This window comes from Pseudorca crassidens, chromosome 6 (genome assembly GCF_039906515.1).
Source record: "Pseudorca crassidens isolate mPseCra1 chromosome 6, mPseCra1.hap1, whole genome shotgun sequence".
Taxonomy (NCBI): Eukaryota; Metazoa; Chordata; class Mammalia; order Artiodactyla; family Delphinidae; genus Pseudorca; species Pseudorca crassidens.
This window is the reverse complement of record NC_090301.1, coordinates 81667466-81693865: the sequence shown is the minus strand read 5'-3', so window position 1 is coordinate 81693865 and position 26400 is coordinate 81667466. Positions and strand designations below refer to the sequence as shown.

The 26400-nt window shown below is 35.4% G+C and overlaps 1 protein-coding gene across 18 annotated transcripts in view; it reads left to right on the top strand.

Moving 5' to 3' along the window:
- The window catches only part of MBD5 (methyl-CpG binding domain protein 5), a 403659-nt gene that overhangs the window by 144665 nt on the left and 232594 nt on the right, over window positions 1-26400 (top strand). For 17 of the 18 annotated variants that reach the window (XM_067742013.1, XM_067742007.1, XM_067741998.1 and 14 more), the window contains one exon: window positions 26030-26177. The gene's annotated coding sequence lies outside the window, so the exon portion shown is untranslated. Of the gene's footprint in view, window positions 1-26029; window positions 26218-26400 lie in introns of all 18 variants that reach the window. The other variant, XM_067742005.1, reaches the window with a different exon arrangement.

The following is a 26400-nucleotide window of genomic DNA, read 5'->3' as shown; positions in this document are numbered from 1 at the left end:
AGAAAGTGGATTTCCAACTAAATCACAGAGCAAAATGCTATTTTCTGATATATACAAGAAATTGCTTTTAAAATACTGAAAACTAAAGAAGGATAAAAATTAAAATTAAGACAGATAAAGGCAAGCAAATACTTAATGTCAGGCCAGACCAGTCGTTCCACATAAACATCAAATGAGATGAACAAAGTCATTTTTTAATGCAAAAAGTACAGTACACAACGAAGATGTAGCAGTTATGAATATCTGCAAACCAAATAACATGGTGCCAACACTTATAAAGCAAAAACAATGTAGGTACAAGGGAAAATAGTCAAAAACACACCAGACTTGGAAAGTTTATTAATTCTCTCAGTACAAAACAAATCAGCCAGGCGTGGGGGTGAGGGAAGAATGAGGAAACACTGAAAGCATTTGCACAAGTCAGGAACATTGCAAAGATGCCCACTGTCATGACTATCATTTGATGTTGTGATGAGGGCAAAAAGCCAAGAGAAAAATACTAGAACTATAAAAGAAATTTAGAAAGATGACGTTAAAAGCTCCATGTGCAGATCATATGATTATATACTTGGAACTACCATCCAGTGGATTTTACTTAATCAACTGAGTGACTACTACAAATAATAGCATTCAATAAGCTATTGTGACACAAGATTAATGTATACGTATGGGTAATTTTCATGTGTAACAAAATAATTTTAAATTAAGCCCTAGTGCCACATTGTGCTTACGTATATTGTTTGAGTATGTGCCATAAACCTAAGAATATTATTAGTTTCCTATGGCTTCTATAACAATTACCACAAACTTGGTGGTTTAATACAACAGATTTTTTTATTCTCTCACAGTTCCAGATGCCAGAAGTCTGAAAGTAGTGTCCCTGGGCCAAAATCAAAATCAAGGGCTATTCTCCTTCTAAGGCTCCAGGGAGAATTGTTTCCTCACCTCTTCAAGCTTGTGGTGGCTGCCAGCATTCCTTGGCTTATGGCCACATCCCCACTTCAGTCTTGGGATCCATGGCCACATTGCCTCCTCCATTTCTGTGTGTGTCTGATTTTCTCTTATAAGGGCCCTTGTGATTGCATTTAGGACTCACCTGAATAATCCAGGACAATGTCCTCATTTCAGAATCCTTGATTTAATCATATCTGGAAAGACCCTTCTTCCTTATAAGGTGACATTTACAGTTTACAGGGATTAGGATGTGATAACTTTGGGTAGCCATTATTTAGCCAATGTATGTAGTGAATTAACTTCCTATGCATCTAGAATGATACTATGTACCATTTTTGGGAAAATCAGGAAAATACTACGCTTGGGATAGTTAAGAAAATTTTATTCACATATTTTTGTAGAATTTAATTCTCTCACAGAAACCTATTTGGAAACGGCTATATTGGTGTATGAAATGACAGAATGAACAGGATTATAAACTTAGCAATAGACTTAATAAATGCAGGAATATTGAAAATAATAAAGATGGCATCTCATATCAGTGGGCAATTGTTTAATACATGTTGGGACAACTGGTTAGCCATCTGGAAAGAAAAGTTGAATCCATACCTCACACCATACACCAAGATATATTATAAATGTACCAAATATTTAAATGTAAAATATGAAGCTACAGAGGGTCTCAGTAAACACGGGAGTGGTTTCATTTTTTCTTATTTTGACTTTAGAGTAGAAAAACGTCTTCAAAACAAGATCTATAAGCTGCAAAATGACATGACTAATAAATCTGACCTCATTTTGCAACACAAACACACACACATAGAAGCAAAACTCAAAAGACAAACTTGTACATAGAAAAAAAAGTTTGCAATTCTTACTGAAGTGACTAAATTTTTTTTTTTTTTTTTTTTGCGGGGAGTACGCAGGCCTCTCACTGCTGTGGCCTCTCCCGCCGCGGAGCACAGGCTCCGGACGCGCAGGCCCAGGGGCCATGGCTCACGGACCCAGCCGCTCCGCGGCACGTGGGATCCTCCCAGACCAGGGCACGAACCCACGTCCCCCGCATCGGCAGGCAGACTCCCCACCACTGTGCCACCAGGGAAGCCCAAAGTGACTAAATTTAAAAAAAAAAATTTATTGTAGTATAGTTTGATTTACAATATTGTGTTTCAGGTATATAGCAAAGTGATTCAGTTATATATATATTCTTTTTCAGATTCTTTTCCATTATAGGTGATTACAAGATCCTGAATATAGCTCCCAGTGCTGTACATTAGGTCCTTGTCATTTATCTGTTTTATGTATAGTAGGTGTGTGTCTTTTAATCCCAAATGCCTAACTTATCCTCCCTCCTTTCACCTTTGGTAACCATTAGGTTGTTTTCTATGTCTGTGAGTCTGTTTCTGTTTTGTAAATAAGTTCATTTGTATCATTTTTTTAGGTTCCACAAATAAGTGATATCATGATATTTGTCTTTATCTGACTTCACTTAAATTTGATAATCTCTAGGTCCATCCATGTCACTGCAAATGGCATTATTTTTGTTCTTTTTTATGGCTGAGTAATATTCCATTGTATATATGTACCACATCTTCTTTATCCATCCTGTGCTGATTGACACTTGGGTTGCTTCCATATCTTGGCTATTGTAAATAGTGCTGCTGTGAACATTGGGTTGCATGTGTCTTTTTGAATTAGAGTTTTCGTCTTTTCTAGATATATGCCCAGGAGTGGGATCGCTGGATCATATGGTAACTCTATTTTTAGTTTCTTAAGGAACCTACATACTGTTCTCCATAGTGGCTGCACCAATTTATATTCCCACCAACAGTGTAGGAAGTTTCCTTTTTCTCCATACCCTCTCGCACATTTATCATTTGCAGGCTTTTTGATGATGGCCATTCTGAACAGTGTGAGGTGATACCTCATTGTAGTTTTGATTTGCATTACTCTAATAATTAGTGATTTTGAGCATTGTCTCATGTACCTGTTAGCCATCTGTATGTCTTCTTTGGAGAAATGTCTCTTTAGGTCTTCTGCCCATTTTTTGATTAGGTTGTTTGTTTTTTTAATATTGAGTTGTATGAGCTGTTTGTATGTTTTGAAAATTAAGCCCTTGTGGGTCACATCATTTGAGATATTTTCTTCCACTCCCTAGGTTGTCTTTTTGTTGTTTATGGTTTCCTTTTCTGTGCAAAAGCTTATAAGTTTCATTAGGCCCCATTTGTTTCTTTTTGCTTTTATTTCTTTTTCCTAGGGAGATTGACCTAAGAAAACATTGCTACAATTTATGTCAGAGACTGTTTTGCCTATGTTCTGTTCTAGGAGTTTTATGGGGTCATATCTTTTAAGTATTTAAGCCATTTTGAGTTTATTTTTCGGTATGGTGTGAGGGAGTGTTCTAACTTCATTGATTTACATGTGGCTGTCCAGCTTTCCCAACACCAAAGTGGCTAAATTTTTTAAAATATATCTAAAAAATACAAAATAAGTTAAAAGACTAATGTTGCAGTCAGAAAAATGACAAAGTATATGAACAGGCTGTTTACAGAAAAAGAAATACAAATGCCTCATAAGCATATGAAAATTTCAACTTCACTCTTAATAAAAGAAAAGCCACCGTGAAGTACTACCTGTCACCTATTGGAATTTCTGAAATTCTCAAAATTGGATATAATAGTTTTGGTGAGAATGGAGGCATTCTTTATGTTCCTGGTGGACTGTATTGACACAAATCATATGGAGGGTAATTGGCAGTATCTGTCAAAATTAGAAAAGCATGTTTTCCAATGACCTAGTTAATTACTTCTAGGAGTTTATCCACTGATATATTACTTTATGAGATAGGTACAAAGTTATTCTTAGCAATATTTAATAGCAAATGTTGGAGAGACCTAATGTGCATCTATATGGGACAAATTTAACTATGGGCTATCCAGATGAAATACTATGCATCTGTTAAAAGCAAACCAGGAACTTGCTATTTCTAATAAAGAAAAATCTTCATGGTCTAGTTTTTCAAGTTACAATTAAAATATTACACATACAGAACAGTATGTATAGGATGCTACCTTTGTGGTTCAAAGATAATGGGGAAGAGAATGTTCATTTTTATATGCTTACTTATGCAGAAAAATCACTGCAAGGATACACAAGGAATTAATAACAGTGATGATATTATCTCATGGAGCGAGAATAGGAATTAGATAGATGGAGAACAGGAGTGGGAGGTAAATTTTACTATAAAATATTTTAAGCTTTTAAAAATTATTAAAATAAATATATATCTTAAATGAATAAACTTTTGTTCATTTTTTTCCTCAAATATTTATTGAGGGCCTACTTTGTGCCAGGCAGTGTTTTGGGTGCTTGGGATCAGTGAACAAAACAAAGATCCAAACCCTCATGGAGCTTACCTTCAAGTGGTGGGAGAGGGACATTTAAAAATAATCATAATACATACATAGTGTTGTACCTCAGAAGATAATATGTGCTATGGAAAAAAACATAAAACAGAGTAAGTTGTATTGGCAGTGTCGGTGGAATTGGGAGAAGGTGTTGCAATGTTAAATATGATTAGCAGGGTAAGTCTTATCAAGAAAGAGCAAATTTAAGCAAAGACTTAAAAGAAGCAAGGGGGTTAGTCATGTGGATATCTGAGGAAAGAATGTTCCCAGGTAGCGAGAACAACCAGTGTAGACTCCTTGGGAGAGGGACATGTCAGATGTTTTAAATAAAAGGGTTAGAGGCCAGTGTGTCTTTAGCAGAGCAAGAGGGATAGTGGTAGGATATGGGGCCAAAAAGATAATGATATCCATTGGACTTTGTCTTAGCAGAGAAGTAACATGATCTGACAAATTTCTGAAAAGCTTACTCTGGTTTTACCAATGATAATTATTACAAATAGGCTGATGGGGAGCAAGTGTAAAACCTGGGACGTAATTTGGAAATAATGGTGCCTTAGACCAGAGGAATAGCAGTGGAAGTGGTGAGAAGTCATTGGAGCTTGGATGTAATTTGAAATTAAATCAACTGGATTCCTGATAGACTAGATGTGGAGTGCGAGAGAGAGAGGACTCAAGGAACAGGAGGTGTGAAGACATTATCTAGGAAAATGAGAGATTGAATGGCCTAAGAAATTATACTATGATTGGCTGAGAGTGTTAAGAGCCCACTTGAGTTCTTCATGAATTTAAAAGTGAGACCAGTCAGTATATTTATTGGTTTTTCTCCAGCTGCATTCAGCTGCATGACTTAGGTCTCATCCAGTCTAAACAAGCAGATCTCTGTGGTATAATGGAAGGATACCCTTGTTAAATTTATTTTTAAACTGAGTTATAGGACATTATACATAGAATGTTCTCATCTTAATAATTTTAAAAGGAATACATGTATGCTTATTTATATTTATACAAAACTTAGATATGTTTCCCCAAGGTTTAGCTGAACGTTTTTTACATGCTCATTCTAGACATAAATGTACAAGCATCAAATGATCCTTAATAAACCATGCTTCTTATTCTTACTATATTAGCAGGTGGCAAATATAAGATAGATCTCAATTAAAAAATTGAGGGGGGTGGGGATGGACTGGGAGTTTGGGATTGAGAAGTACACACTGCTGTGCTTAAGAGGGATAACCAACAAGGACCTACTGTATAGCAAAAATAAATAAATAAATTTTTAAAAATTGAGGTGACAGGCAGGTAGTGACCATTTAAGGCAGCAGTGCATTTCAGAGTGCTTACTTATTTAATCTTTTTACAATTAAGCTTATATTATGCAGTTTTAAAAATGAACGTCATACTTATTTTGAGCTTAATATAGTATATAAAATTGTTTATACGGATTTTATGTGTTTCTGATCATTTGTTAACTCAAAATGCTTAAAAGTTTTAGTGTGTAAAAACTTTATGAGACTATGAAACAAATGCTTACAAAATATCAAAAGAGTTGGAACGATTATTAGCCAGATTGAACATCTAGTGAAAACAGCTTGTAAGGGAACATACAGAGGGGGAAAAAAAGAAGTTGGAAATGAAAGGAGGCAAATATCAAAGGCTGAACCAAACATATATAAAAGATATAAATAATTATAACCCACAATCAATAGCAAAGAGGGAATGTGGATGGGATACATCCAGAAGCAATGCAAGGCATGATGTTGCAGTGTTGGAGACAATAGTTAGACATTGAATGAATACACCACATGCCATGTGATAGAGCATTTTCACTTGACCCAACTGAGTTCTCTTTTCTGAATTCTCTGTATAAGCTGCTTCTAGGAAATATACACAAATCCAGAAATAACTCAACAATGAGACCCTTTACTAGTGGGTACTAAGTTACTACCTGTATTTAGTGAGAGTCAAATATGTAGTGTTAGATTTCAGTCATTGAATACCATGACTAAGAACAAGATTGCGTTTCATGTATAGTGAAGTATGTGAATGAATAAAAGGACACAATTTATCATTTAGGTATATGGTAATATATTGTGTTTCCATGGGTAGAGTTAATACAGGTCTATAATTGCAATTCTAAAAGGTAAAAGGCTCTGAAATACAAAAGGTTCTTTTTCCCTCAGTACATTTTGGCGGTAAAACCTGACTGACCAGGGAACATTAAGAACCCACCTGAGTTCATTGAGAATTTAAAAGCTATTTATGACCACACACCAGATAAGAGGTTAATATCCAAAATATATGAAGAACTCATACAACTCAATAGCCAAAAAGTGGACAATCTGGTTTAAAAATGGGCATAGGACCTGAATAGAAATTTTTCAAAAAAAGACGTACAGGTGGCCAACAGGTACCGGGAAAGGAGTTCAGCCTCACTAATCATCAGGGAAATGCAAATCAAAACCACAATGAGATATCACCTCACACCTGTAAGAATGGCTGTTATCAAAAAATAAATAAACAACATGTGTTGGCAATGGTGTGGAGAAAAGGGAACCCTAAGGGTGAATGTAAATTGGTACATCCATTATGGAAAACATTATGGAAAAAATTAAAAGTAGATCTGCCACATGGCCCCACATCTGCATATATATATCCCACTTCTGGGAATATATTGGAAGGAAATGAAATCATTATCTCAAAGTGATACCTGCACCCCCATGCTTATTGCAACATTATTCACTATAGCCACAACATAGAAACAACCTAAGTGTCCATTGATGATGAATGCATAATGAAAATGGGATATATATGTGAAAATGTGATATATACATATCATATATATTTACATATGACTGTATATCTATATGTATGTATATATGAATATTATTCAGCCATAAAAAGAGAAGGAAATCCTCCCATTTGTGACAACATGAATGTACCTTGAGGGCATTATGCTTAGTGAAATATGTCACACAGAGAAAGACAAATACTGCATGATCTCAAATATATGTGAAGTCTTTAAAAAAAAAAATCAAACTCATAGAAACAGAGATTAGAAGGGTGATTGCCAAGGGCTGGGAAGTAGGGGAAATGGGGAGATTTTGGTTAAAGTGTACAAACTCCCAGTTATAAGAGGAGTAAGTTCTTGGGATCTAATATTTAGCATGGTGCCTATAGTTAACAATACTTATACTATATACTTGAAAGTTGTAAAGAGAGTAGATCTTCAATGTTCTCACCACAAACACACACACACACAAAACTGTAATTAAGTGAGGTGATAGATGGGTTAACTAACCTTACTGAGGTAATCATTTTGCACTATGTGTATCAAATTATCACGTTGTACAGAAATATACCAATTATATCTCAACAAAGCTGGAGGAATAAAATATCCTCTGAGGAAAAAAATAAAAGCTACTTGTTAATATGTGAAATTATTTATGTTCTATGTTTATATCAAAGAGTGAATATTCACTACAGATAACATGAATGTCTTTGATTGTGAGCTGCTGGCTAGACACCATTGACTGGTGTTAGTGGTAAAATTCAATAAATGCATCAAATTATCTTTCTAAATCTGAAAAACTCCAGATTCCTAAATACATTTGTCCCCAAGAGTTTCTAAGACAGGTGTATAAAATCTATAGAATGAGATATGAAGGAAATTATAATGATGTTCATCTGTGGAGAGAGAGACGGGGCTTTTATTTTTCACTTTACAACCTGCAGTGCTCTTTGAATTTTACCAGCATTATGAATTACTTTAATAAATTTTTTTTAATGACCTTAGAAATAAACATACGATGGATTATCTCTGTGCTATGGGAAAAAAATCAGTTGGCTTTTTGCTCTATCTCATGACTTTTAAGTGGGTAGTACTCTCAACCAAGAGTCCAGAGAAAGGGGAGCATACTATGAGCTAGAGTGGGTAGGATGGACTGTATAATTCTGGGTCTTGGGGCTAAGTTTTAAAATGTGAGGGGTTAGAGAACAAGAAAGGCAATGAAGAGCAAACCAGAAGGAAGGGTTATATTATATGAAAATACATATAGTGTATAATTTGGGGCTTCTTGCTAATTGTACAAATCTGTTTATTTTTACTTTATATTATGCAGTTATACTTTAATCTCTATGTATGGGACTTGAAAATATTCAACAATGTGTAATTAGTAGAACTTTCCTTGCTGTATTCCACATTAGTTAATTAATGGATTTTACATAGCTTGCATGTCATACAGTTGTGAAGACATGAAATAATGACATTGTACTCTGTTTTTGCTTCACCCAGATAACTACTCTAATAGGCTTAAATTATAAGATTTCATTTCTTCTAAGTGAAATGTGTGACTAGAAGCAATTTTGTGATCTTGCTATATACCTACTTCTTGTTTTACATTTTTAGCAGTCAATTTTTTTTAAGTTGCCTATAAGCATCACTTGGCTATTAGTTATTTTTATAGATTCTTTTGTCTGTCACTTATATGGACTCTTCATTCCCCAACTTTTCTGTTTAATTACTTATTTTTCTTAGAAACTTTAAACCAAAACTTTTCATAACAAAGCAAATGCTTTCATGAAGTATAAAGTTAATACAAAGTGTCACCAAGTGCCTCTCTTCTATAAGTTATAGTAAAAGAATTTATTTAAAGCAAATTAAATTTTAATTAAATGTCTCCAGTAATGTTTCTGCATAGGATTTCTTTTTGTATTTAATGTAAAAAGTTTCCAAATCCAAATGTAATTTTTAACCCTTATTATTACTTCTCTTTTTCATTAATATTGGTATTAATATATTGTAACTTCTTCATTTGATTTCTCCAAGAATACAGAAGGATTTTTTCTTCCAGGTCTGTTGAGATATAATTAACATATAGCACTGTATAAGTTTAAAGTGTACAGCATAATGATTTGACTTAAGTACATCATGAAATGATTACCACAATAAGTTTAATGAACCTCCGTCGTCTCATATAGGTATAAAATAAAAGAATGTATTTTACTTGTGATGAGAAAGAACTCTTAGGATTCACTTTCCTAACCACTTTCATATATAACATACAGCAGTTTAATCATATTAATCATGTTGTATATTACATCCCTAGTATTTATTTACTTTATAACTGGAAGTTTGTACATTTGACCACCTTCATCCAGTTTCCTCTGTCCCTTCCCTTTCCTCTGTTAGCCAGAAATCTGTTCTCTTTTTCTTTGAGTGTATTTGGTTGTTTGTTTTTTGAAGTATAATTGACCTATATCACTAGATTAGTACCTGGTGACAACATAGTGATTCCATATTTCTTTTCATCACAAAATGATCACAGTAAATCTAGTTACTATGTCACCATACAAATACATTATTACTGACTGTATTTCCCATACTGTCTATTTCATTCCCATGTTTCATTTATTTTGTAACTGGAAGTTTGTACCTCTTAATTTCCCTCACCTATTTCACTTATCCTCCTCCCCTCCTCCCCTCTGGCAACCACCTGTTTGTTCTCTGTATCTGTGACTCTGTTTTGTTTTGTTATGTTTGTTCACTTATTTTTTTAGATTCCACATATCAGTGAAATCATATAGTATTCGTCTTTCTCTGTCTAATTCATTTCACTTAGCATGATATCCTATGGGTCCATGCATGTTGTGGCAAATGGAAAGATTTCATCCTTCTTTACGGATGAGTAATACTCCACTGTGCATGTGTGTATATATATACCACGTCTTCCTTAGCCATTCATCTGTCAGAGGGCACTTAGGCTACTTCCATATCTTTGCTATTGTGAATAATGCTTCTGTGAACACTATATAATGTGCATATATCTTTTTGAATTAGTGTTTTTGTTTTCTTTGGAAAAATACCCAGAAGTGGAATTGCTGGATCATATGGTAGTTCTAATTTTTTGAGATAATTCTATACTGTACTCCACAGTGACTACAGCAATTTACATTCTCACCAACAGTGCTTAAGTGTTCCCTTTCCTCCACATTCTAACACTTGTTATTTGTTGTCCTTCTGATAATAGCCATTTTGACAGGTGTGAGATGATATCTCATGTGGTTTACTCATGATTAGTGACGGTGAGCATCTTTTTATGTGCCTGTTGGCCATCTGTATGTCTTCTTTGGAAAAATTTCTATTCAGATTCCCTGCACATTTTTTAATAGGCTTTTTTTTTTTTTTTTGGCTATTGAGTTGTATGATTTCTTTGTATATTTTAGATATTAACCCCATATCATATATATTGCTTGCAAATGTTTTTCTCCCATTCAATATGAAGCTTTTTCATTTTGTTGATAATTTCCATTGTGGTGCAAAAGCTTTTTGGTTTGATATAGTCCCATTTGTTTATTTTTGGTTTGTTTCCCTTGCCTGAGGAGACATGTCCAAAAAAATATTGCTAAGACTGATGTCAAAGAACATACTGTCTTTGTTTTCTTCGAGAATCTTTATGGTTTAAACTCTTATATTTAAGTCTTTAATCCATTTTGAGCTTATTTTTGTATATGGTGTGAGAAAGCAGTCCAGTTTGATTTCTTTGCATATAGCTGTCCAGTTGTCCCAGCACCACTTATTGAAGAGGCTGTCTTTCTCCATTGTGTATTCTTGCCTCCTTCATCAAATATAGGGTGACCATATGTGCATGGGTTTATCCCTGGGCTTTCTATCCTGTTCCATTGATCTATACTTCTGCTTTTGTGCCAGTACCATACTGCCTTGATTACTGTGGCTTTGTAATATACTCTGAAGTCCAGGAGCCTGATTCCTCCAGCTCCATTTTCCTTTCTCAAGAATGCTTTGGCTATTCACGGACTTTTGTGTTTCCATATAGATTGTGAAATTTTTTGTTCTAGTTTTGTGAAAAATGCCATTGGTAATTTCATAGGGATTGCATTGAATCTGTACATTGCTTTGGGTAGTATAGTCATTTTCACAATGTTGATTCTTCCAATTCAAGAACATGGTATATCTCTCCATCTCTTTGTATCATCTTTAATTTCTTTCATCACTGTCTTACAGTTTTCTACATACAGGTCTTTTGTCTCCTTAGGTAGGTTTATTCCTAGGTATGTTTTTGTTGTCATTGCAATGGTAAATGGGAGTGTTTCCTTAATTTCTCTTTCAGATTTTTCGTCTTTAGTGTATAGGAATGCAAAATATTTCTGTGCATTAATTTTGGATCCTGCTACTTTACCAGATTCATTGATTAGCTCTAGTAGTTTTCTGGTAGCATCTTTAGGATTCTCTTTGTATAGTATCATGTCATCTGCAAAGAGTGACAGTTTTACTTCTTCTTTTCTGATTTGGATTCCTTTTATTTCTTTTTCTTCTCTGATTGCTGTGGCTAAAACTTCCAAAACTATGTTGAATAATAGTGGTAACAGTGGACAACCTTATCTTGTTCCTGATCTTAGAGGAAATAGTTTCAGTTTTCACCGTTGAGGACGATGTTGACCGTGGGTTTCTCCTATATGACCTTTCTTATGTTGAGGTAAGTTCCCTTTATGCCTACTTTCTGGAGGGTTTTTATCTTAAATGGGTGTTGAATTTTGTCGAAAGCTTTTCTGCATCTATTGAGATAATCATATGGTTTTTATCCTCCAATTTCTTAATATGGTGTATCACATTGATTGATTCACATATATTGAAGAATCCTTGCATTCCTAGGATAAACCCCACTTGATTATAGTGTATGATCCTTTTTATGTGCTGTTGGATTCCGTTTGCCAGTATTTTGTTGAGGATTTTTGCATCTATGTTCAGCAGTGATATTGGCCTGTAGTTTTCTTTCTTTGTGACATCTTTCTCTGGTTTTGGTATCAGGGTGATGGTGGCCTTGTAGAATGAGTTTGGGAGTGTTCCTCCCTCTGCTAAATTTTGGAAGAGTTTGAGAAGGATAGGTGTTAGCTCTTCTCTAAATGTTAGATAGAATTCGCCTGTGAAGGCCTCTGGTCCTGGGCTTTTGTTTATTGGAAGATTTTTAATCACAGTTTCAATTTCAGTGCTTGTGATTGGTCTGTTTATATTTTCTATTTCTTCCTGGTTCAAGTCTTGGAAGGTTGTGCTTTTCCAAGAATTTGTCTATTTCTTCCAGGTTGTCCATTTTATTGGCATATAGTTGCTGGTAGTAGTCTCTTTTGATCCTTTGTATTTCTACAGTGTCACTTGTTACTTCTCCTTTTTCATTTATAGTTTTATTGATTTGAGTCTTCTCCCTTTTTTTCTTGATGAGTCTGGCTAATGGTTTATCAATTTTGTTTATCTTCTCAAAGAACCAGCTTTTAGTTTTATTGATCTTTGCTATTGTTTTCTTCATTTCTTTTTCATTTATTTCTGATTTGATCTTTATGATTTCTTTCCTTCTGCTATCTTTGAGGTTTTTTTGTTCTTCTTTTGCTAATTGCTTTAGGTGTAAGGTTAGATTGTTTATTTGAGATGCTTCATGTTTCTTGAGGTAGGATTGTATTGCTATAAACTTCCCTCTTAGAACTGCTTTTGCTGCATCCCATAGGTTTTGGGTCTTTGTGTTTTCATTGTCATTTGTTTCCAGGTAGTTTTTGATTTCCTCTTTGATTTCTTCAGTGATCTCTTGGTTATTTAGTAGTGTATTATTTAGCCTCCATGTGTTTATATTTTTTACAGATTTTTTTCCTGTAATTGATATCTAGGCTCATAACGTTGTGGTCGGAAAAGATACTTGATATGATTTCAGTTTTCTTAAATTTACCAAGGCTTGATTTGTGACCCAAGGTATGATGTATCCTGGAGAATGTTCCATGAGCACTTGAGAAGAAAGTGTATTCTATTGTTTCTGGATGGAATGTCCTGTAGATATCAGTTAAGTTCATCTTGTTTAATGTGTCATTTAAAGCTTGTGTTTCCTTATTTATTTTCATTTTGGATGATCTGTCCATTGGTGAAAGCGGGGTGTTAAATTCCCCTACTATGATTGTGTTACTGTCGACTTCCCCCTTATGGCTGTTAGCATTTTCCTTATATATTGAGGTGCCCCTCTGTTAGGTGCATAAATATTTACAGTTGTTATATCTTCTTGGATTGCTCCCTTGATCATTATGTAGTGTCCTTCTTTGTCTCTTATAATACTCTTTATTTTAAAGTCTATTTTGTCATATGAAAATTGCTACTCCAGCTTTCTTTTTATTTCCATTTGCATGGAATATCTTTTTCCATCCCCTCACTTTCAGTCTGTATGTGTCCCTCGGTCTGAAGTGGTCTCTTGTAGACAGCATATATATGGGTCTTGTTTATTTATCCATTCAGCCAGTCTGTGTCTTTTGGTTGGAGCTTTAATCCATTTACATTTAAGGTAGTTATCATTATGTATGTTCCTATTACCATTTTCCTACTTGTTTTGGGTTTGTTTTTGTAGGTCTTTTCCTTCTCTTGTGTTTCCTGCCTAGAGAAGTTCCTTTGGCATTTGTTGTAAAGCTGGTTTGGTGGTGCTGAATTCTCTTAGCTTTTGCTTGTCTATAAAGGTTTTAATTTCTCTGTCAAATCAAATGAGATCCTTGCCAGCTAGAGTAATCTTGGTTGTAGGTTTTTCCCTTTCATCACTTTAAATATGTCCTGCCACTCCCTTCTGGCTTGCAGAGTTTCTGCTGAAAGATCAGCTGTTAACCTTATGGGGATTCCCTTGTATGTTATTTGTTGTTTTTCCCTTGCTGCTTTTAATATTTTTTCTTCATATTTATTTTTTGATAGTTTGATTAATATGTGTCTTGGCGTGTTTCTCCTTCAATTTATCCTGTATGGGACTCTCTGTGCTTCCTGGACTTGATTGACTATTTCCTTTCCCATACTAGGGAAGTTTTCAACTATAATCTCTTCAAATATTTTCTCAGTCCGTTTCTTTTTCTCTTCTTCTTCTGGAACCCCTATAATTCGAATGTTGGTGCATTTAATGTTGTCCCAGAGGTCTCTGAGACTGTCCTCCGTTCTTTTCATTCTTTTTTCTTTATTCTGCTCTGCGGTAGTTATTTCCATTATTTTATCTTCCAGGTCACTTATCCTTCCTTCTGCCTCAGTTATTCTGCTATTGATTCCTTCTAGAGAATTTTTAATTTCATTTATTGTGTTGTTCATCATTGTTTGTTTGCTCTTTAGTTCTTCTAGGTGCTTGTTAAACGTTTCTTGTATTTTCTCCATTCTATTTCCAAGATTTTGGATCATCTTTACTATCATTACTCTGAATTTTTTTTCAGGTAGACTGCCTAGTTTCTCTTCATTTGTTTGGTCTGGTTGGTTTTTACCTTGCTCCTTCATATGCTGTGTGTTTCTCTGCCTTCTCATTTTGCTTAACTTACTGTGTTTGGGATCTCCTTTTCGCCTGCTGCAGGTTCATAGTTTCTGTCATTTTTGGTGTCTTCCCCTAATGGCTAAAAGTCGGTTCAGTGGCTTGTGTAGGCTTTCTCGTGGAGGGGACTGGTACCTTTTGTTCTGGTGGCTGAGGCTGGATCTTGTCTTTCTGGTGGGCAGGACTACGCCCGGAGGTGTGTTTTGGGGTGTCTGTGACCGTATTATGTTTTTAGGCAGCCTCTCTGCTAACGGGTCGGGTTGTATTCCTGTCTTGCTAGTTGTATGGCATAGGGTGTCCAACACTGTAGCTTTCTGGTCATTAAGTGGAACTCAGTCTTACCATTGAGATGCAGATTTCTGGGAGAGATTTCGCTGTTTCATATTACGTGGAGCCAGGATATCTCTGGTGGACCAGTGTCCTCAAGTTGGCTCTCCCACCTCAGAGGCACAGGCTGGACACCCAGCCGGAGCCCCAAGACCCTGTCAGCCACATGGCTCAGAGGAAAAGAAAGAAAGTAAAAATAAAATAAAGTTATTAAAATTAAAAATTTAAAAATTATTAATAATAAAAAAAATTTGAAAAGTAATTTTTAAAAAAAAGAAAGAAAAAAGAGAGCAGCGAAACCAAAAAACAAATCCGCCAATGATAAGCAGCACTAAAAACTATACAGAAAAATAAAGAAAAAAACGACAGACAGAACCCTAGGACAAATGGTAAAAGCAAAGCTATATAGACAAAATCACACAAAGAAGCATATACATACACACTTGTAAAAAGAGAAAAAGGGAAAATGTATTTATATCTTTATATTAAAAGGAAGAGAGCAACCAAATCAATAAACAAATCCACCAATGATAATAAACTCTAAGTACTAAACTAAGATAAACATAAAACCAGAAACAAATTAGATGCAGAAAGCAAACCCCAAGTCTACAGTTGCTCCCAAAGTCCACCTCCTCAATTTGGGATTTCGTTGTCTATTCAGGTATTCCACAGATGCAGCGTACATCAAGTTGATGGTGGAGATTTAATCCACTGCTCCTGAAGCTGCTGGGAGAGATTTCCCTTTCTTTTCTTTGTTCGCACAGCTCCTGGTGTTCAGCTTTGGATTTGGCCCCACCTCTGCATGTAGGTCGCCTGAGTGTCTGTTCTTTGCTCATATAGGAGGGGCTTAAAGGAGCAGCTGATTCTGGGGCTCTGGCTCACTCAGGCCAGGGGGAGGGAGGGGTACGGAATGCGGGACAAGCCTGCGGTGGCAGAGGCTGGCGTGATGTTCCACCAGCCTGAGGCGCGCCGTGTGTTCTCCTGGGGAAGTTGTCCCTAGATCACGGGACCCTCGCAGTGGCAGGCTGCACAGGCTCCCAGGAGAGGAGATATGGATAGTGACCTGTGCTTGCACACAGGCTTCTTGGTGGCTGCAGCAGCCTTAGTGTTTCATGCCCGTCTCTTGTGTCCACACTGATAGCCGCGGCTCACACCCATCTCTGGAGCTCGTTTAGGTGATGCTCTGAATCTCCTTGCGCAGCCCAAAACAATAGTCTCTTGCCTCTTAGGCCTTTCCAGACTCCCTCCCGGCTAGCTGTGGTGCACTTGCCCCCTTCAGGCTGCATTCACACAGCCAACCCCAGTCCTCTCCCTGGCATCTGACTTCCGAAACTGGAGCCTCAGCTCCCAGCCCCCACCCACCCTGGCAGGTGAGCAGACAAGCCTCTCGGGCTGATGAGTGCTAGATGAGTGCCCTGTGCTAGAATCTCTCCACTTTGCCCTCTGCACCCCTATTGCTGTGCTCTCCTCCGTGGCTCTGAAGATTCCCCCTTGCCACCCCCCATCTCTGCCCATAAAGGGGCTTCCTAGTGTGTGGAAACTTTTCCTCCTTCACAGCTCCCTCCCAGAGGGGCAGGTCCTGCCCTATTCTTTTGTCTCTGTTTTTTCTTTTTTCTTTTGCCCTAGCCAGGTACGTGGGGAGTTTCTTGCCTTTTGGGAAGTCTGAGGTCTACCAGCGTTCAGTATGTGTTCTGTAGGAGTTGTTGCACAGGTAGATGTATTTCTGATGTATTTGTGGGGAGGAAGGTGATCTCCAAGTCTCACTCCTCCTCCATCTTGAAGGTCTCCTGATCACAGTATCTTTACAGGTTTTTTTTTTGTAAAGATTTTTTTGCTGTACACCATTTTTAAAGTCTTTATTGAATTTGTTACTGTATTGCTTCTGTTTTATGTTTTGGTTTTTTGGCCACGAGGCATGTGCGATCTTAGCTCCCCGACCAGGTATCAAACACTCACCTCCTACATTAGAAGGCAAAGTCTTAACCACTGCACCACCAGGGAATTCCCTCTTTACATGTTATTTTAATATTTTCATTTCAAAAAGAAAAGTAAAGCCATAAAACTACTTACTTCTAGATGCAAGCATTAGCCAATTTCTTCATCCTAAACAGGACCTATAGACTGATTTTCATATGAATCAGTTGCTGTTGCTATGTTATTGTCACATATATGTACCTACCCATCATCCCTTTCTATCTCCAATGTTGAGTGTACTACTTACGAAAGAATTCTGAATTCTTTTTTTTCTCATACTTCAAACATACCACATGATTTTATACAAACTGTTCGAGAGATAGCAGCTTCTATAAAATGATTGGGAAGCTCATATTTTGCTAAATTACCTAGATCCAATTATATTTTATACTTTATATTATTAAGCTTTCTAGTAGTAAACTTATATTATGATCTTAGAAAACCAAAACAAATAAAAGAATTTCTAATAGTGTTGTTGTGATTTACCACATATTAAAGTAAATATTGGGAGCTGCTTGAATTTATCTCATGGTCATTTCCTAGAATCTAGTAATCATATTGTGATGTTATATTTATAAATTGAAATTTATTTATTTTACTTACGTTGCCCAATAGGAATAAGACACAAAGTATAAAAAATATATAACTAAATAAATATTGGTAATTTGGTAAGAATTTTATCCTGTTACAATTTATTTTCGATGAATATTAAAGAAAGTGTTTCTTGCTACATATATAAAGCTTTTTGACTCATGAATTTTCAGTATATGTATAAATTTTCATATATATATATGAAGATTATGCAGTTGTAATTTCACTGTAGACTTTCCCAAACCACTGGAGTAAATTTCTCTCTTTACCCATTTGCTGACTAGTTGTGATCTACCAATGGAAGCAATCATTCAGTTGATCTTAACACCTGAATCATCAAGCCAATTTAAGTATTCTAGATAGTAATATCTTCAGCTCAAGCCTAACTGGAACATCAGTATGGGACTCAAGTAAATGAACATAGATTTTGGTGGACTTTGCTGTCTCTTTTCTTGTTTGTTTTTTGCTCTATAATTCACCTTTTGCATGTTAAAACTTCAGGTTCAAATTCAGACAGATTCTAATTTCTTCATTCTTCTGATTGAATCTTCAATTTTAAATTTATTCCAGTTCCCAAATACCATTGTTCACAGTAATCCTATTGTAGTTGTTGTAGATTGGTTTATAAATATTTTCTAACTTAATTTGGAATAAAAAGAATTTGGACTTTGAATTTAGAGGGGGAAAAATACCAGATTAACGCTTTAGGACTATTTTCAGCCTCTGATTGGAATTTTTAATTTTTGTTATGTGTTTGAAGTAAGGACAAACTATAGTCTAAACCAGGTTTAGTCTATCGTTTGATTCTTTTCTTATTCTTTACTTATCCATACTAATTATATGTGTTCCCATGTTTTAGATTTTTGTGTATGTGCTTAGAGTTTTAAACGTGAAGTGTCTGAAGAACTTTATTACTACTTTCTTTTAGCTATCTTACAAGATCAATGTGGTTATTCAGTCACAAACAGAAATAGTTCCCTAGGATAGTTCATCTTAGCAGTTTATTTTTAATACTCTACAGATTGAACATTCTCTGATAAAATAAGTTCATTCTTCTTCATAGAAAAAATTTTGATGACAGCTTTATTAAAATACAATTTGTTATAAATTTCACAATTTTAAATTGTACAGTTCAGTGCTTTTTGGTGTATTCAGAATGTTGTACATCAATTACCACTTATTCCAGAACATTTTCATCACCCCAAAAAGAAACCCTGTACCCCTTAGCAGTCACTCTTCATTCCCCTCTACTCCAAGCCCCTGGCAGTCATTAATCTTCTTTTTGCCTCTATGTATTTGCCTATTCTGTACATTTTATATGCATAGAATCATACATTATTCTGCTCTTTGTGTCTTGATCCTTTCACTTAGCATAATGTTTTCAAGTTTCATCCATGTTGTAGCATGTGTCAGAATTTCATTCCTTTTTATGACCAAATAATATTCCATTGTATGGATGGTACTACATTTTATGTATCTGTTCATCAACTCATGATAGTTCATTCTTTTTGAATAAGTTATTATCAGCGACAAGAAGCCTAAAATTATCTTTTGGTACAGAGCAGTCTTTGATGTATGTTTTAGGCATTAAAAACTTGTGGTTTTTTGTTGTTTTTTTTTTTAGTTTTGGTATGTTTTTTAACAGTTATAATGGATTTAAACTTACCTTTCAAAACTAAAAAGTTGTTAATTACAAAACACATCTGACTCCCAAAAGTTTTGAATGAAGGTATTGTGTAAACTCTCTGGAAATTAAGAGAAAAGGAGAATTTGGTCATCTGTTGAGAATATTTAATTTATCCTTTTTTCTAGATAAACATTCACTAGACCCTGCCTTCCTTTTATCTGTAACTAAAGTGCATCCTTTTTGAAAAGAGAGTCTCTCTTCTGTTTTCACCACCAGGAACTGAGTTCATTTTTGTCTAGATTATAAAGTAGCAGCTTCTTTACATCTGTGAGCACCTTACTTTACATCTATTAAAGAAGTTAACAAACTGAATTTTAACAATCGGTATACTTGTCACTTTTCTAGCTACCGGCCTGTAAGCTCCTTGAAAACAAAAACTGTCATTTATCTCTTGGCTTTTTTCTACAAGGCTGGCAAAGAGTTTCTACTCATTTGTTTGCTGGAAGAATAATGAATGAATATGTAGAGTCAATAAGTATTATCACTTATTTTCCCTATTCTTTGGTACAGTGTTTCTCAACATTTTTTAATAGGTAAGTGTTAAAACTTTCAAGAAGAATGTAATTGTTTTTCAGTTACAAAAATGTTGGGAACCTATATTGTTAAAAATTAGATCATAACCCAAAGCTTTATGAAGGAACATTACAAATCAAGGGGAAATGGACCTCTATAGTGAACATTCAGAGAAGTAACATTTCTAAATACAACAAGTTTCAAAAACATAAATATTTAGAAAACTGTTTATTGCATAAAACTCCTATGAAGCCTGTAAATCTGCTTGCAAAATCAGCTGATTTTAATTTCTAAATAAGAGAAAATTTTACTCAAGAAAATTTTGAAAATGATCATCACCATATTCTTTTTAATACTGACTTTTAGAATATTTGAGTCTTTTAGGGGTTCCTTTTGATTAGATAAATGCAACTTACAGATTTGATGACAGTCATCTTAAGGCAGATTTACAGGCTTCATAGAATTTTTATTCTCCTCATTAATTATATGTCACCAAAAGTTTCTTTGTGTTTGCTGTCTTTAACCAGCAATCTGTGTGACAGTAAATTTGAAAATGTAGGACTGGTAGTTAAACAATTTAAACCTCTGTAATAATCACAGACACCATGGTGTCAAGGAGGTCATCCGAGTGATCAGCTGCCTGAGTGGCTGAGATGCAAGCATGCTTCTCAGGCCCCTAGGATAGTCATTGACTCATATGCCTCGGGTGCTCTCAAATCATTCCATTAAATAACTATGCAGTTATTAATTTCTTAAATTAAAATTTTAAACAGATGTTTTTACCACCTTTAACATGAACTCCTTGGAAAACTCTGTGACCTTCTAGATCAGCGATCAGCTAACTTTTTCTGTTAAAGGCCAGATAGATAGTAAATATTTTAGGCTTGACTGACCAGCAGGTCCTCAACTACTGTTGAGGCATGAAAGAAGTCACAGGTGATACATGAACGAATGAGCATGGCTGTGTTTCAGCTTTATTTATGGACACTTAAATTTGAATTTCATATAATTTTCAGGTGTCATGATTTTTTTTTCTTGTGGTGCTTTCTGAACCACTTAAAATGTAAATACCATTCTTGGCTTGGGGGGACGCGGGGGGCATACAAAAAACAGGTGGCAAACTGGGTTTGTTCGCTGGCTGAAGTTGGCCAACCCCTACTCTAGATGGTTAAATCTTCTGGTTGGGAAAAGTCTGCTGTAATGCATTCTTAAACTCCTCCACTACCAATTCTATCATGACATCCCAAAGTGATTTGAGCTTATGCCTGAAGACAAAAGATGTTCAATTTGTTACCAGCAGCTTCTGTGTGACCCCAATAATGTTGCTTCTTTCTCCCACTTCACAAGTAGCTCACAGAAGTAAATAAAAGGAAATTTCAACGCTGCCTGCTGTGAAACTAATCGTCTTTTGTTAAGATGATGTAGTGTGGTATAATGAAAAGAAAAGCTGGGAAACTTAGAAACCAGGGTATAGTTGGTTTTACCACTACTCAAAGTGGTCAAATTTCTCAAACTTCTGAGGCTTCATTTTCTCTCCTGCTCATCTGGAAGAAGTATTGAGGTTATATTGTAGTAGTAGATATGAAATCACTGGTAAAGTAAAAAGCATAAAAATCATTGCCATTGTGGTGGTGGTAGTATTGAATGCTTTATTATTTACTCTTACGAAGGATTTCTTGCAGGGTTCCCTATATATGCTGATATATTCCTCTTGAAGATTAGGTATAGATTAAGGATTGCTCATAAACTTTCCACAGGCATTTTACCACCACATACTCTCACACTTTCAAGCTGCCCTCATCTCCTTACTGTATAGATGTACCAAGTTCATTACTAACAGTACTATGAAATTTTTAAATTATATTCCTCATATTCTTTCTTATTCCTTTATGAGGGCAGAGACTTTGTCTCATCCCTGTTGTATCTTCAGTACCTAAAACAATGTCTGGAATATATTTGAGTCTCATAAATAGTTTCTGAGTGAATCAATGACAAAAATAATCCCATATGTTTACTTGTCTTTCATTATCAAAAGGCATATAGAAAGCTCCTTACAAACAAAATGTATTTAAATACCTAAAATACATAGGATTACAAAGGAAATCTACTTTTTGCAACTTTACTAAAATATAGTTCTATCCACAGATCCTTTAGGGTCCATGAACCCTGGTTTTTAAAATATGGAAGAATTTTTAACTAGTATCAGGAGACACACAATCCATAACTCTAAACTGCAAAATTACTTTGACAGGATCAAAAAGCAAATGCAAGCTTCATTAGGTCTTTTTAAGAAATCCTTCCTCTGCACTTTTAAATTATAACAAAAAGAACAATGGATTTTTTAAAAGAAAACAATGGATTTTCTTTTGGTTGCAGTAAGAAGAAACAGAGTTTAGCAAGCCTATTTTAAAAGGGCATTTGCCTGGGAAGATACTAGAGTATCATGAAATTCACAGGTGGGAAGAAAATGAAGAAGGATAGCTCTGGGGATTTCACCTTTCTCTTGAGTAGAGCCATTCATGGGGACTCCCACTCACATGTCAAAATTTCAAGCTACTAAAAGAGAAACCTGGATGATTCAGCTTAGATCACAGATGCAGTCCTGAATTGGTCAGCCAAAGTCAGAGGGTAGAATTATGCAGTAGAGCTATGAGCACTGAGGGCCACTGTTCGGTGTCAGGGTGAGCTGGGAAGCTACTTCAAGAGATGTGTAGTCTTATTAGTTTGACTCCAGAAAACAGTACATTTATTTTATATTTATTAATGTCTCAAGCTGAAACTTTACACTCAAAGCTACAGGACATCTTTGTCCACTGACAATTAGACTACATTTACAATTACGAATTTCAATATGTGCCAGATCACCCACTGCCGTATTAATAAATGGCTTAATATCTTATAATACAGTATGCCAGTATAATGTAGTGGCAATATAGCATAGGGGCTTAGAGTGTAGGCCCTTGAGCTAGACTTGCATGGCTTCATATCCACCTCCACCGCTTTATTAGCTGTGAAAGTTTGGACAAATTACTCAATCTCTGACCCTCATTTTTGCTGTCTATAAAAAGGAAGTTTATCAGTGAGCTTTTGCTGCAGTACAGACCACCACAAAAATCTCACTGGCATGTCACAAATGCATTTAGTTCTTGCTCAGAAGTCTGGGGGTAAGCAGGAGGAGGTCTGATCCAGGTTGAGCTGAACTGGACGTGGTTCCAAGTGGAGGATGGGCCTAAGTCTGTGCCACATGTCTCATCTTCCTTGGACCTATAGCTACCTGAAACATTTTTTTCTCAGAATAAAAAGCAAGAGTGCAAGGAGGAAGCCCACTTACTAAAGCTACGTATTTCAAGGCTCTGCTTGTGTGTTGCCTGCTGTTATCCTCTTTGGTCAAAGCAAGTCACCTGGCCAAGCCCAAACTCAAAGAGCAGAGAGGTACACATGCACCTCCCATGAATGTGTGGTGGGGAAAGGGAGGAATAATCTAATATACCACAGAGATTTAATATTAGTATCTAGCTAATAGAATTGTTGTAAGTTTAATACTATACGTACGGAGCTTAGAATAGCACTTGGCACATAGTAAATGCCCAATAAATATTTGTTATTATTAGGCATACTCTTATGCAGAAACTCACACAGAAGTTCAGTATTGTTTACCTGTGATATAAGGTAGATATTTTACAAATGTGTCACTTCAAAACATGCATGCTTAAATTTAATTAAAAACTTATCTCTAATTTTTAAATTGTAGATTAGATGAACAAGATTATATGTCTTTCAGACTGGCCAGCCAGCTTCTGGGATAGTCAGAGTGGTTACTGCCTCAATTACTTAATTCAGTAAAGTCATAGAACTACTAAAGATTGAGTTCTGCCTTCTCATTTTAGAGATAATATGTTGGGCCAAGAATGGTAAGGTATCTAAATCAAAGATAAAGAGATAGATGGATGGAAGGTGGATAGATAAATGATAAATAGATAAGTAATTAAATAGAAAATGGGAATGCAAGGAATCACCTAGATCTCTAGAATTCCAGTTGAAAACTCTTCCCGCTATATTACACAGCCCAGGTGTTGTTTCCTGTAGTTTTGTTTTGGGTTTTTTTTGAATTTTATTTTTTTATACAACAGGTTCTTATTATCTATTTTATACATATTAGTGTATACACGTCAAACCCAATCTCCCAATTCATCCCACCCCCCACCACTTTACCCCCTTGGTGTCCATACGTTTGTTCTCTACTTCTGTGTTTCTATTTCTGCCCTGCAAACCGGTTCATCTATACCATTTTTCTAGGTTCTACATATATGCGTTAATATACGATACTTGTTTTTCTCTCTCTGACTTACTTCACTCTCTATGACAGTATCTAGGTCCATCCACGTCTCTACAAATGACCCAATTTTGTTCCTTTTTATGGTAGAGTAATATTATCTAAGTGCTGTTTATCATATTTTTTTCTTTCAGCAACCCATATAAGAAGAAATAATTTTAAGAAGCTTTTAAAATAATTTTTTCAACTTCCTTCAACTGAGAAGAATATTATTATAGGATAGGGTTTACTTATAATGTTAAAAAAAAAAAAACTAATCCTTACAGAAACCTTCACTTACCTACTTAACTAATATTTATTGAGTACTTATCTGTTAGGTACTTGGGCATACAGCAGAAAAAGAAAAAAAAAGCTGGTCTTGTGAGCATACATTACATAGAGGAGACAGGCAATAAACAAACTAATGCATAGTATATTCCACAATCCTTTATCTGCAATTCCAAAATCCAAAAGCTCTAAAACTAAAAGTTTTTGCAATTCATATAATTGTAAAACCTGACCTAATCTTAACTTGTTTAGTGTTAAAACTGATATGAGCTATTTATTGTCTTTTTACAAATACCACTGAGAATGGATATATGTTTTGCTGTAGAGATATTAACATTTTATTTCAGAGTGCTGTCCCAGACCTCTCAGACTAGGGGGAGAGGCTGCATAATTATAGTCCATTTACCATATTACCTTTAAAAACTCAAATAATACTTAATCCCAAAACACATCTGGCCCCCTGGGGATTATATTGGGTTGTTTAATATCTAGAAATTATAAATACTGTGACTGGAAATGAAGTACGTATGGGTATAGAAAAATGAGGGTCAGTAGGGAGAGGGATGAATGCTGGAGGGTGGGAAAGTCGTTTAGCTAGTAGTAAGAGAAAACCTCTCTGGGAGGTGACATTTGAGCAGATTCTTGAAACATGCAGTGGAGCTCTCAGGGAAAAGAATGTTTCAGTCATTGGGAACAGACATGCGCCTAGATGGAGAAATGTTCCAGTCTGAGGAGGAACCAAGGTCAAAGACCTTACCCAAAAGTGTGCTTAGTATATTTAAGCAAGAACAAGAAGACCACTAGGCTGTAGATTACACAGCAAGGGGAAAAATGATAGGATAGGCTCTCATAGGTAGCCAGGGCCCAATCATCTAAGGCAAGATAAGGCCTTTGGATTTTATCATAGATGTTCTGGGATATCTTTGAAGTGTTTTGATCAAGAGTGTCTAAAATCCAGTTTTCTTATTAAAAATATTGCTCTGTGGATAATAAAAATATCCTTTTTTTGCTATATGGATAATAGATTGTTGCAGTACCAAAGATTAGAAAAAATAAATGATCATAATTGTTTGAAATTCAGAAATTTAAGTGATTGGTCATTTTTAATAAAATACTCTTAATCGTACTTTAATAAAATAGTATCGTAGGTGTTCATTGAGCAAGTGCTGTGCTTTGAATTAATAATCTAAATATTACTTAACTATCATGTTTGTTCTTTCTTTCTAGATTTTTCTCTAAGCATTAGGGCTGAGAAACTAGCTTGGTCATGATAATGCTATTCCCAGTCTCCCTTCCTCTTCCAAAGAGTCTTCTCTTCTACCTGCTGGGAGATAACTAGAGGAAAGAGCCCTGGATTTGAAATGATAAGAACTGGTTTGTCACACTGGCTCTGCTACCAGTTGATTGTAACAATGGTTGAGTTGTTTAACCTGTCTGGATTTCAGTTTCCTATCCTGTAAGATATGGGGATTGAATCATCTGATTTATATAGCTCTTTCTTACCTGGAGTCATAAATTTAGCAAGTCCTGTGTGTAAGACTAAAATTCTATGATTCTTAACGAGACCTCGTTAAGAATCTCAAAATGTCTTTAAATATGAATCTAAAGAAATATAGAATAACTGTCTGTTCAGAATTCACCCTTATTTCCTTTTTAACAGGACCAAGGAAATATATACCAGAAGCCAAGAGCACAGAATATTTTTCTTCATCAATCTGTAGACCTGTGATACTCCTCTAATTCCATCAAACACAAAGGAATGATCACCTTGACAGATGGCCACAGAGGATGTCAACAATTTTTTGGAGGCAAGCAATGAAATATTTGTGCTGAGTTTTCTATTATTAAGTATGTACAAACAAGTAGAATTATCTTACGTTTTAATGAAAAAATAAAAAGTAGTCTTTAGTATAGCAATTTATATAAGCATAGCTATTTCTTTTTCTTTTTCTTTTTTTCCTGAGTACTGCTGCATGTCAAAAATTATAGTAAGCTGCTTTTGCCCTTACCTGGAGTACTATATAGTATAGG